Source organism: Lepidochelys kempii, chromosome 7 (assembly GCF_965140265.1).
Source record: "Lepidochelys kempii isolate rLepKem1 chromosome 7, rLepKem1.hap2, whole genome shotgun sequence".
Classification (NCBI taxonomy): Eukaryota; Metazoa; Chordata; order Testudines; family Cheloniidae; genus Lepidochelys; species Lepidochelys kempii.
Window position 1 is genome coordinate 53,480,845 of NC_133262.1, and position 14,042 is coordinate 53,494,886.

Here is a 14,042-nt window from a genome sequence, read left to right on the forward strand (position 1 = left end):
CCCCTACTAATTCTTCCCGGTTTGTGAGCAGCAGGTCAAGAAAAGCTCCCCCCCAGTTGGCTCCTCTAGCACTTGCACCAGGAAATTGTCCCCTACGCTTTCCAAAAACTTCCTGGATTGTCTATGCACCGCTGTACTGCTCTCCCAGCAGATATCAGGAAAATTAAAGTCACCCATGAGAACCAGGGCATGCGATCTAGTAGCTTCCGCGAGCTGCCGGAAGAGAGCCTCATCCATCTCATCCCCCTGGTCCGGTGGTCTATAGCAGACTCCCACCACTACATCACTCCTGTTGCTCACACTTCTAAACTTAATCCAGAGACAGTCAGGTTTTTCTGCAGTATCGTACCGGAGCTCTGAGCAGTCATACTGCTCCCTTACATACAGTGCTACTCCCCCACCTTTTCTGCCCTGCCTGTCCTTCCTGAACAGTTTATAACCATCCATGACAGTACTCCAGTCATGTGAGTTATCCCACCAAGTCTCTGTTATTCCAATCACGTCATAATTCCTTGACATCACCAGGACCTCCAGTTCTCCCTGCTTGTTTCCAAGGCTTTGTGTATTCGTATATAAGCATTTGAGATAACCTGCATCACACAGACAGACAAACCCTTTGTTCCTCCCCCTCCAGATTTGAAAGTATCTTGTCCCCTCATTGGTCATTTTGGGTCACGTGCCAGCGAGGTTATCTTAGCTTCTCAACCCTTTACAGGTGAAAGGGTTTTGCCTCTGGCCAGGAGGGATTTTATAGCACTGTATATAGAAAGGTGGTTACCCTTCCCTTTATATTTATGACAGCCTCCCACTGAGCCAAAGCGGGAGGAGCCTTTCTGTGATCCTTGGTGGGCAGAGCCAGGCCAGGCTCACCCCTCCCACCAGAAGCTAAGGTGCAGGACAGAAAGTATAAAAGGCGGGGTCTTTAACCCAGTTGAGTCTGAGCCAGACGTCTCCAGGCTGCTGCAGATCCCCAGAGTGGAACCCATGCTGCACCACACCCTGCCCCTGGAGGAGGCCAACCCAGGCGAAGAGCTGCCAGGACTGCTGCTTGCCACATACCCCAAAGAGGTGGCGGACAACCCCAAGCCGCAGATACATGATGGTGGGAGAGTAGGAAGTAGCCCAGGAAAAGCCGACTATAGTCTGGTTGTGTTGCTGCCTTAACACCAGTCACCGTGTTTTGGGAGGATCCCTGCTGACCCAGTGACAGAACACTCTGCCACTGTTAGGGCCCCAGGCTCAGACCTGGTGGAGTAGGGTGGGCCCAGGTCCTGCTACCCCATGCTGCCAAACCCACCCCTGGGGTGGCAGCCTCCCCACCTTAAGCCAAGGAGCCTGCACTTGTCTGCCATTTGCTAGAGCTAGGACAACAGACTGTTTGTTGCTCCAGCCCTGCCTGAGGGTCCGAGCTCCCTAAGTCTGTTTGGTGCTCCACCCTGGCTGGGGCCTGAGCCCCTAGATTTTTTCCCTGAGGGTCTGAGCCCTAAGACTGTTTGTTTGGCCCTGTCTGAAGGCCTGAGCTCATAGACTGCTTGTAGTTCCACCCTGATTAAGGGCCTGAACTCGAAGACTCTGTTTGCTTATTTGCTCTGTCCTGCCTGAGGATCTGCACTCCAAGACTATTTGATTCCTCCACCCGGCCTGAGGGCTGGATCCCCGTGACTGTTTGTTTGCTATACTCTATCCTGCCAGAGGGGCCTCAACCCCAACACTTGAATCGCTACTCCCCTGAAACGGGGCAATGCCTCAGCGAATGCAATGAAGCAGAGTGGTCTCCCACTGAGCCAGTGGGGTGGGAAAGGGGAGAGGACATCACTGCTAATACTACAGGAGGGCTAGCAAGATTAGGTTCTGGGCAAGCAAGAGAAGGGGGCATTGCTTCCATTTGGGATTGTTTTCACCAGAAAATTACACTGAGTTAGAGCACAACCTTGAAAGCTCATGTTAACTACGAGATATTGATTATGGCTTTTGCAATCGGTTTAGATAAGATCGAGCTGGTCATGAATTAACCTGTTGGGGCCAAGGATTTACCCAATACCAGATGATACAATGTTGAACATGACTTGCCCCGGTGTACACTGGCTGCAAAGTCATAGTTATCACAGGATGAGTGTAACAGGATACATCCCTGTGTTCACACTCTACAGAGGTGTGATTTTTGTACAAGGCACGTCTTGTGAAGAGTCATTTAAAAATTCATAATTTGCTTGTCAGAATTGTCCTGGTAAAATGTGCATGGCAACACTGTGTGAAGATTCTCCTCTATGGTGTTATTAACACATATTCCAAACCCCCCAATCCTGCCCACATAGAAGCTGGCAAATAGGTCTGTCCTAAACAAAGGAATGTGTGATTGGCTTAATTTGAATTTAACCAGTAAACAGAGTCATCAAGAAGAAAGGGAAGACAAAGGATGTTCAAACAGATAAAAATCCCAGCAGGGAACATGCTTCCACGTAGGCTCTGTGGCTCCTGGTGCTCACCTGGAAATGTTTTTCCAAGAGGAGGACTGAAACTATGAAAAGGAGGACCAAAATCCCAAGGCACCCCTCTCTCACTCCCTGCCCATTGCATTCACTGCACTTGAAGAGACAAAAGGAAGCAGCCATTAGACTCTGGGGGAGGGGTCTTGACCTAAAGAGTTTGGTCAGTCAGACTGCATGTGGTGAGAAAATTTTGCTTTGAATCTAATATAGTTTGTTAAGTTAGGCACTAATAAGCATATTACCTTTATTTTTCTTGTAAACATTTCTGACCTTTATGCCTTATTACTTCGACTCACTTAAAATCTCTCTCTTTATAGTTAATACACTTGTTTTACTGTTTAATCTAATCCAGTGTGTTCAAGTTGAAGTGTCTGGGTAAATCCATTTGGGGTAACACGTTGTGTGCAAATTCCCTTAAAAGGAATAAGGGACTTAACATATTTGTCCTGTCCAGGAGAGGGCTGGGCAATACAAGACATACATTTCTGGGGCAAAATCTGGGACTGGGGGTGTATTGGGGTCACCCTGCAGCATAACCATGGCTAGTAAGAGCCAAAATCTGGCTGCAACACACACAGACATGGCTAGAAGTGACTTACATGCAGGAGGCTGTTTGTGAGCAATCCAGGTTGGAAGCTACAGCAGCAAAGCAGTGTAAAGGGCACCCCAGGTTAGAGGACCGGGGTGACACAGTTACTCAGTCTGGATTGTACCCTGGCATGTCACAGTGAGTTCACCCAACTCCTCAATGTCATGCTCTAATTCAGTGTAATTTCCTGGGGTGAACCCTTCTTTTGTGCTTTAAAATGTTAGACTCCAAATCAAGAAAACAGGATGCGGACAAACTTAAAACCAGAAATAAAGAGGAATATTCTTCTTTTGCCAATATCTTTGCATCTTACTTTTATCAAGAATGGATCTTTCCATAATCTGCATTTGATACAGCTCATATGGAGAACAGGAGTTTGTAAAGAACATACCTTGAGCAAAGCATGGAAGAGGAGAAACTACAGCGCTACAGGTATGTTCCAGCCCACTGGAAAAGAGAAAAATAATCAATGATGCAGAACACAACAATGTAATGCAGCCACTGGAAGAATAAAGTGCAAAATGTTCTGTCAGCTCAAACTAAAAAAAGGAACTACCACCCTGAGTCATCTGTGAAACATGACAAGCATCTTTCTTCCATTTTCTTCAACTAGTAATGTTGTTTTTAAAAGCTAATAGTCACCATTTGTCTATGAATCATCTGATATGAGGCAACAGCATCCAAGTCCAAGTCTATATGAAACCCAAGGCAACATCATCTGTGTTTATTATTCTACAAAGAGCAGCGGTGCCAAGTCTCCTGCAACACCCACTTTAGACGCCGAAATCCAGAGGACTGAATGTGCTGCTGTTAACATTTAGAGACAGGAATACGTTTTGATCTAATACATCAGACAAAGGCTCAGTTGGTAATAAGATGGAATTGGATTCTACAGCAACTTAAAATAATGCCAGATACTAAAAGCACCTTATGTAACTCATAGCAGATAATTCATATTTATTCTCTTCAATTCTATTTCTCAAGCTGGTGTTTTAAGCATCCTAAAAATACCATGAAAGTTTGCAGATAGCAGTGAAATCCTTCTAGCTAATCGCATAAACATAGCTTGATCAATGTGTACAAATGTTTTATTTAACTCTGTTCTTACATTTGCTTCTACTACATCACATTCAATATGAAATTATTCATGAAGAGCTGTAATGGCATGGGACTAATATCAGCACCGGGGCAATTATACTTGTAAATAGAGATTAATCTACCTAGGTTCCTGTCAGTACCTGCACACCAAGACACGAGAAATAAAAGGATATTGTGGATGTATTGGAGAACCTCTCTGATGGTTCTGTCTGTGACAGCTCTATAGAGTGCCTTCCTCTGCCAAAGGGGTGGGGTTTTGCAAGTCTCTCTCTCTCTCCATAAGGGAATGAGTCAACTGGAGGAAGAGCTGCCTGAATAAGGTGTTGGAGTTTAGCTGCTATCTACCCAGGGCCATGTAGATGTTGCAGGGCCTCAGACAGAGTAACACATTTGGGGACTCACCTAGCTACTTCAAGTCCTGCAACTAGGCACTTCCCTGAATGCTTCCCTGCACACCCATGCCATCACCTACCTGCAGTCTCTTCTAAGGCTGAGGTAGCATTCCCCTACACACACAGCCAACCAACCTTTTGCAGGCTCTGAAGCCTCTGGTCACCAACCTATAATGAAGTGAATCTGAAGCACAAACTTCCAGACAGGAATGATGGGAGGCCAGTTGGGGAATTCTTTCTTCACTGTAGCCTGCCAGCATGAAGGACAAGGAATCAAAGATAACAGAACTGGCAGAACCCTATATGGCCACAAATGTAAAGTGAACCCCAAGCCTCCCCATGGCCTATCCTCAGAGCTTTTTTTTTTTTTTTTAAATAGATACTAAGGTCAGAAGGGAGCTGTTGTACTGATCCTTGCTAAGAAGATTCAGAAGTGCAGAAGCCCTACGTTTGTATTATTATAGACCTAGCTCAAGATCAGGGCCCCAACGTGCAAGGCACAGTACGTGGACATAGTGAGAGAAGTTCATCCCTGCCCTGCAGGGTTTACAACCTAAATAAATAGGCAAGACTGACAAAAGTAGAAGAGGAAACAGAAGCAAAGTTAAGTGACTCATCCAAGATCACACAGGAAGTCAGAGGCAAAGCCAGGCCAGTCAGAATCCAGGTCTCCTGACTCCTAGACTTGTGCTCTAGTCACTATCCCATGTCATTGCTCAACTTACATACCCCTTCTACTTTCATTAGCAGGAAGAATTGTTACACTCACCAACAGGGACCCCAGAAAGCAATAGAAGGGAAATCTAAAATATGGTGCATGAGCCTGGGAAGGGGTTTTGGGGGAAGCCAGCTGGTTTGCTACATAAAAGTGGACTCTTCTTCATTGAAACAAACTCTCTGCTTCTGTGTCCCAAACAGTCATTCTCCAGGTTCCCATGGACACAGAGCAGCTACAAGGTGCCAACTTATACCTTGTGGGAAAGGCACTGGGATTAGAAATATTTATTTAGATGGACACATTGGTTGCCAAAGCATGTTCACTGGCCAAACTTTCCCTTTCCCTTCAAGAAGGTTTGTCTGTGAGATTCCAGTATGTATAGTCCATATGTATGAGTAGCAAAATCCCTGCATCTCCACCCACGCTCACCTGCAGCTTGATAAGTGCTTCTCCCAGTTTGCAGATCAAAGTTGCCAACCCTCCAGGATTGTCCTGGAGTCTCCAGGAATTAAAGATTAATCTTTAATTAAAGATTATGTCATGTGATGAACCCTCCAGGAGTATGTCCAACCAAAATTGGCAACCCTAATATCCAAACATGTCAAAAATGCTTCTACCCTCTCTACAATCACCGGACATGTTTGTTGGATGTTGAAATGTCTCTGTTCCATTTGGCTATTCCCCTGTAGATCAGAAGAGGTAGGTGGGGTGTTGCTATGTTACTGTGTTATATGCCATAAGCAATTCTTCCCCTACTAACACCTTGCTCTGTGCAAGAAGTAAGGTTCTTTGGCTCTTTGCATGGAACAGCTTCCTCCCTCCTGTGTGCCTGGCAAGCTACTCTGGCTCGTGACGGGGGGGGGGTGTTGGGGGCTCCTTCCACTCCTCACCTCTCTGCTTCCACCCACAACTTGCTGACATCAGGGACTATCACCACAACTAGAGTCATATTCTGAGCAGAGGGCCTTAATCCCTTTCTCCTCGTTGTGCGAGTGACTGCTTGTGACAACCTAGCCCCAGCCATGCTGGGTGATACAATATATAACCACTCCAATATTTGTCCTTGGTAACCTGTGAGACATAACGTCAGTATATCTCCTTTGCAGCAGATTATGTTTTTGCCTTCTTTCATTCCGTGTTTAGGATGATCGTAGAGGTAGAGGTACTCGATCTCATCATACCTCAATTCCCATCTGTAAAAGGAGACTAACAGAACTTATTCCACCTTAGCAAGGTGCTGTGAGATGCTATGGATACAAAGGGTGAGTTATGATGGAATTCCTGCACCTTTTATATCCATACTTATTATGGCTCAATCCCATGCCTACTAATGTTAATGGAAAGACTCCCCTTGATTTCAAGGAGTGTTCAATCAAGCCCTATCAAACCACATTTGACTTCATAAGCCTCCAAATGCCCATGCCACTGTGGAAAATAAAGTATAAATTTGTTTTTAAAAATATTAATCATTCATTGGAGGGGGAGCACTGAGTATGCGTTTTAATCACCAGCATCTACTGCAGGAAGCTGTTGACAGATACATCAGCTCACACTTGTAGTCAGATGTTACTAGACGTTGGCTGCATGTGGGAGTCCTTTGTGTGTTGTCCCAGCTCTGCACAGACAGTGGGCACAGCAGACCCCGATCCAACTGCCCAATAACCACAGACTCAGTTCGTAGTGAAGGCCCTTAGTCAGGTTTATTGTCAATGAAGCACGGTCCTAATGTCCTGGCTCAATGGTTATAGGTACACTAACACATGTATGCCCGTTACAATGGGCTAGCTCAGGTAATGGTGGGACTTTCCATTATCCCCTAGGCCAACCAAAGACGCCCTCTGAGATACATCTTTATACACAGATACAAACAAGTTACATATTGCCCCTCACGTATCTAGGTGCCACCCTCTGATGTATTTCGGTGCCACCCCTTGCCTTGTACCTGTTGGTTCAATCAAAACATTTCTATCCATCATGCTGACCTTATCTTTAGGATGGGTCAGTGTGTTCCTGTTCTCTTTGGGGAATGCGCTGGTATCGGGCTGTTCTGGTACCATCCTTCTGGAATGTGTTTGCATGTGTGTTCTTGTGCCTAGCACTGCTTAGGAATATGTGTTTCTGCAATATTACCTCTGTTCTTGCCAGATTCTGTGATCAGGACCTGCCTTTTGCTCACAATTTAGCCATGCTTTATAGCAGCAAAGCTTGGACCACTACTTTAGTTTAGGCCTCAGGCCGCATACCAGGCCTCTGATACAAGGGCTTATATTTCAGGCCCTCTTCCTACATTACTGTTTACTGGTAAGAAAGATTTTGACCCAAAATAGCACTCATTTTTCATCCTTCACAAGCAAAAAACCCAGCCAAACCAAAAACATCAATAAAAAAATAAGGTTGGACTTTTGAGCTCTAAAGATTTTTGGCTAAAGCTCACTGTTGAAGGCTGAGAACTCGTGTTCTACATATATTCTGATTCCAAGAAAATTATGGACTTTCTGTATGTCAGAAGACAGCAAGATGGCTCAGCTGGTTCAGAGGGGGTATTATTAATAATAATAAATGTTGCCATTATACAAGCAACTCCGACATGAACTGTTCTTATCTAATGTTAGTTCAGACTGCCAAAGGAATGTGGTTTCAACTGCCTTGGCATGGAGCAGCAATTCCTTTCAGAGCCCAATTAAGTTCAGTCACAAGCACACACTTCCTACGGATATCCCAAAGGATCAGACCCAAACCAGGCTATGTTCCTAAAGAGTAGAAGGGAGACCACAGGAAAATGAAATTCTGCCACTAATCTGTTAATTTACAGTTTGAAAAATGAACATTCAGAATGCCACCCACACCCTAAAATAGCCTGGGGAGGACAAAAAGCAATAGCAGATTTTTATAGCTGTTGCACTAATCTTATTTCTGTTTCCAATAGTCAAGCAATGCAGTGGTCTCTCGTGGAAGATGACAGTACAGCAGATATTATAGTTGAGTGTGTTTATTTTTTATATGAATTATTCTGTAAATTCTAGGGCTCAGGCAAGTTGTCTCAGTGTGGAAATGTTTGGAACCCTGGTGTAAAGTAATTAGGGCTGTCAATTAATCGCAAGTATCAGAGGGGTAGCCGTGCTAGTCTGGATCTGTAAAAGCGGTAAAGAGTCCTGTGGCACCTTATAGACTACCAGGCGTATTGGAGCATAAGCTTTTGTGGGTGAATACCCACTTCTTCAGATACATGTAGTGGAAATTTCCAGAGGCAGGTATAAATATGCAAGCAAGAATCAGGCTAGGGATAACGAGGTTAGTTCAATCAGGGAGGATGAGGCCCTCTTCTAGCAGTTGAGGTGTGAACACCAAGGGAGGAGAAACTGCTTTTGTAGTTGGCTGGCATTCACAGTCTTTGTTTAATCCTGAGCTGATGGTGTCAAATTTGCAAATGAACTGAAGCTCAGCAATTTCTCTTTGAAGTCTGGTCCTGAAGTATTTTTGCTGCAGGATGGCTATCTTTAAATCTGCTCTTGTGTGTCCAGGGAGGCTGAAGTGTTCTCCCCTACAGGTTTTTGTATATTGCCATTCCTAATATCTGATTTGTGGCCATTTATCCTTTTATGTTAATTGCAGTTAATTTTTTTGAGTTAACTGTGATTAAAAAAATTAATTGCAATTAATTGCACTGTTAAACAATAAAATGCTAATTGAAACTTATTAAATATTTTTGGATTTTTTTCTACATTTTCAAATATATTTATTTCTATTACAACACAGAATACAAAGTGTACAGGGCTCACTTTATATTTATTTTTTATTACAAGTATTTGTACTGTAGAAAACAAGAAATAGTATTTTTCAATTCACCTCAAACAAATACTGTAGTGCAATCTCTTTATTGTGAAAGTGTAACTTACACATGTAGATTTTTTTTGTTACGTAACTGCACTCAAAAACAAAGCAATGTAAAACTTTAAAGCCTACAAGTCCACTCAGTCCTACTTCTTGTTCAGCCAATTGCTAAGACAAACAAGTTTGTTTACATTTATGGGAGATAATCCTGACTTCTTCTTATTTACAATGTCACCTGAAAGTGAGAACAGGTGTTCACATTGCACTTTTTTTAGCCGGTGTTGCAAGGTATTTACGTACCAGATATGCTAAACATTCATATGCCCCTTCATGCTTCGGCCACCATTCCAGAGGACATGCTTTCATGCTGATGATGCTTGTTAAAAAAATAATGCATATATTAAATTTGTGACTGAATTCCTTGGGGGAGAATTCTATGTCTCATGTTCTGTTTTACCTGCATTCTGCCATATATTTCATGTTATAGCAGTCTCAGATGATGACCCAGCACATGTTCGTTTTAAGAACACTTTCACAGCAGATTTGACAAAAGGCAAAGAAGGTAACAATGTGAGATTTCTAAGGATAAATACAGCATTCAACCCAAGGTTTAAGAATCTGAAGTGCCTTCCAAAATCTGAGAGGGACAAGGTGGGGAGAATTCTTTCAGATGTCTTAAGAGAGCAACACTTCAATGCGGAAACTACAGAACCCAAACCACCAAAAAAGAAAATCAACCTTCTGCTTGAGGCATCTGACTCAGATAATGAAAATGAACATGCGTCGGTCCACTCTGCTTTGGATCGTTATTGAGTAGAACCCGTCATCAGTATGGACACATGTCTTCTGGAATGGTGGTTGAAACATGAAGGGACATATGAATCTTTAGTGCATCTGGCACATAAATATCTTGCGATGCTGGCTACAACAGTGCCATGCGAACGCCTGTTCTCACTTTCAGGTGACATTTTAAACAAGACGTGGGCAGCATTATCTCCTGCAAATTGTAACCAAATTTATTTGTCTGAGCGATTGGCTGAAGTAGGACTGAGTGGACTTGTAGGTTCTAAAGTTTTACATTGTTTTGTTTGAGTGCAGTTATGTAACAAAAAAAAAATCTACATGTGTGAGTTACACTTTCAAGATAAAGAGATTGCTCTATAGTACTTGTATGAGGTGAACTGAAAAATACTATTTCTTGTGTTTTCTACAGTGCAAATACTTGTAATAAAAATAAATAAAAAGTGAGCACTGTACACTTTGTATTCTGTGTTGTAACTGAAATCAATATATTTGAAAATGTAAACAACATCCAAAAATATTTAAATAAATGGTATTCTATTATGGTTTAACAGTGCGACAAATCTTGGCAGAGTCAGTAGCACACAGCCCCCTGAAGGAACTCAAGATGAAGAAGATATTTGTATCCCTAATGCAAGATGGCTGGTTTAGTGGGAGGGAATAACCTACCACTGAGCTTCTCGGGCTTTGATAGGGACCAGATTTAGAAAGTCAGGATGGTCCTGAATTTAGAATATCAAGTGTCACCCACTGTCAAGCTGGCTTATACTACACATGGCTACAGCTACACAGCTATGGCTACAGCTACACAGCAAACACTGTACACAGGCGATCCTACTAGAACTAACTTGAATGTAGCTAGAACGGTAAAAATAGTGGTGGAAACAGCATGGTGCGGGCTTCAGTGCAAACTAGAGAGCCCTGCACATACTCAGGGTACATAATTGGCTCTCTTGCCTGCACTAGGCTGTTTATGTTACTACTGTTAGGGTTGCCAACTTTGTAATATTTCAAAACTGGATACTCCAGCAGGAGTGCCAGAACAGCCCTTCCCCCTGAGGACACGCCCATGCCCCGCCCCTTCCCCCCCAGACCTCACCCCTGTCCCACCTCTTCCCCCGAGGCCCTGCCCCTCCCCCCTGAGGCCCTGCCACCCGTTCACTCCTCTTTCCCTCTCTCTCCCTCGTTCACTGCTTTTCCCCTCTCTCCCCCTCCCTGTATGGGTCAGGAGGGACTCGCCTGCAGAGCCGGGGCTTGGAGCTGCAGCCGCCCGATTCAAGTAGGAGGTGGCCTTTGCTAAGTAGGGGCTGGCGCGAATGATGACTCGGCACCTCCCTGCCTCCCCTGCCTACAGTAACCAGACTTTGGGTGTCTGTTCAGATGGAAAAGCAGACACCTGGCCATCTATTACTCAAGCTAGCTGGATTCAAGCTAGCTCAGATAGGGAAGCCCGTGCACAGAATTTTGAGTTTCTCTCTGTCCCCTTCTCCCAGTGCATAGCTTTGTGATGTTGAGATGGCACTCCGGCAATGCATGCTACACGAGACCGCCTCACGTGCAATCCAACAGCACAACTGGTAGGCGGGGCAAATGGGAGCCTGCCTGCCTGCTACTTGGTACTGGCTGCCTGTCTGGCACCTGGATCCAGCTACAGAGGTTAGTTCTAAGCCTTTAATGAAAGATTACAGCTCATCATGGGCACTGAGCACTTCTGAAAATCTGGGCCTGGGGCTTATCTTTGGGAGCCTGTCAGGGTGGAAGAGGGGCTGTCCATGTCCTTCCTGCTACAGATTCTGGCCTATGGCATGTCCTACCTTCAGGGCTGGTATCCTTGAAATAGGCACTGAACACTTAAGACTCATGCCTGTGAAGCCCTGACTATCTCCAGCAAGATGCTAAGTGCCCTGGGGGCTCCGAACCTCACCGGAGGGGCTCTGTACCTCAGAGCACACGCCCAGTCGTCTCTGAAGAGTCTGACACAAAACTATTTTAGTCATTCTGAAGGCATTTTAAAATCAGTATTTTAGCTGGGTTCTGGTGTGGTTATAGTCTGTCTGTGGGAGGCACTTATCACGGAGCTCCCAAGCCCCTTGAAACTCAATGTCCCCAAATTTGGTGTTCCAAATCCAGATCTGGACCAGATCTGGACCCAGCATGGATTCACCAAGGGAAGGTCATGCCTGACTAATCTAATCGCCTTTTATGATGAGATTACTGGTTCTGTGGATGAAGGGAAAGCAGTGGATGTATTGTTTCTTGACTTTAGCAAAGCTTTTGACACGGTCTCCCATAGTATTCTTGTCAGCAAGTTAAGGAAGTATGGGCTGGATGAATGCACTATAAGGTGGGTAGAAAGCTGGCTAAATTGTCGGGCTCAACGGGTAGTGATCAATGGCTCCATGTCTAGTTGGCAGCCGGTATCAAGTGGAGTGCCCCAAGGGTCGGTCCTGGGGCCGGTTTTATTCAATATCTTCATAAATGATCTGGAGGATGGTGTGGATTGCACTCTCAGCAAATTTGCGGATGATACTAAACTGGGAGGAGTAGTAGATACGCTGGAGGGGAGGGATAGGCTACAGAAGGACCTAGACCAATTGGAAGATTGGGCCAAAAGGAATCTGATGAGGTTCAATAAGGATAAGTGCAGGGTCCTGCACTTAGGACGGAAGAACCCAATGCACAGCTACAGACTAGGGACCGAATGGCTAGGCAGCAGTTCTGCAGAAAAGGACCTAGGGGTGACAGTGGACGAGAAGCTGGATATGAGTCAGCAGTGTGCCCTTGTTGCCAAGAAGGCCAATGGCATTTTAGGATGTATAAGTAGGGGCATAGCGAGCAGATCGAGGGACGTGATCGTCCCCCTCTATTCGACATTGGTGAGGCCTCATCTGGAGTACTGTGTCCAGTTTTGGGCCCCACACTTCAAGAAGGATGTGGATAAATTGGAGAGAGTCCAGCGAAGGGCAACAAAAATGATTAGGGGACTGGAACACATGAGTTATGAGGAGAGGCTGAGGGAGCTGGGATTGTTTAGCCTGCAGAAGAGAAGAATGAGGGGGGATTTGATAGCTGCTTTCAACTACCTGAAAGGGGGTTCCAAAGAGGATGGCTCTAGACTGTTCTCAATGGTAGCAGATGACAGAACGAGGAGTAATGGTCTCAAGTTGCAGTGGGGGAGGTTTAGATTGGATATTAGGAAAAACTTTTTCACTAAGAGGGTGGTGAAACACTGGAATGCGTTACCTAGGGAGGTGGTAGAATCTCCTTCCTTAGAGGTTTTTAAGGTCAGGCTTGACAAAGCCCTGGCTGGGATGATTTAACTGGGAATTAGTCCTGCTTTGAGCAGGGGGTTGGACTAGATGACCTTCTGGGGTCCCTTCCAACCCTGATATTCTATGATTCTATGATTCTATGACCCCGATCTGAATTGTACAGATTAGGTACACTTCTGGGCACCCGTCCTAAAGTATTTTGATGAACAGGCTCTGCATTAAAAAAAAAAAAAAAAACCTTACAAAGCTCATGCCATATTGAAGAGAATATGTTTAATAGAAAGCAAAGAACATTCATATCTATCTTGTCACCAACAGGAGTTCTGACTTACTGTCACTTCTTTGCTGCATAAATGAATCCAGCATGTGAAAACTGCACTGTCAGGATGGCTGCAGTGTCACTTGCGATAGCATGAAGAAGGCTGTCATTTGCCGTGCTCTTCCTGTGAGCAAAGAGCATTCCCAGGCTCTGATGTGTTACACGCCTAACAATCCTTCCCTGTAAAATGTCAGGACTCTGTGTATAAGGGTGGCGTGAGGCTTTTTGTTTAAGCCCATTGCCATTTGTCATTGGGAGGTTGGGAGTACACATCCCTTTTCTTCTCTAATGACATTAACTCCAGCATGAAATAGTGAAAGTTTGATTTGCAGTTTAAAATTAAATGAAACATTCTTCCCAACTTTGTCGGGCTGACTTTCCAAAACCCTTCAACTGAGGAGCCAGCAGCACTGCTGAAAGGACTTACAACAAACAGGCCTTTGGAAAAAATGACCTAAGTCATGCAAAGAACAGAGGATCCTGAGAGGAAGAAAGTGATAAAGGAACAGGAATTTTTTCTGCCTCTAACCTTC

The 14,042-nt window shown here is 44.6% G+C and overlaps 1 protein-coding gene across 49 annotated transcripts in view; it reads right to left on the bottom strand.

The window, feature by feature from the left end:
• SORBS1 (sorbin and SH3 domain containing 1) overlaps nt 1-14,042 on the bottom strand; it is a 263,699-nt gene that overhangs the window by 186,933 nt on the left and 62,724 nt on the right. The window contains exon 2 of one of the 49 annotated variants that reach the window (XM_073352767.1): nt 3,470-3,525. The exons of the other annotated variants lie outside the window; for them this stretch is intronic. The gene's annotated coding sequence lies outside the window, so the exon portion shown is untranslated. The remainder of the gene's footprint in view (nt 1-3,469; nt 3,526-14,042) is intronic. 49 annotated transcript variants of the gene reach the window in all.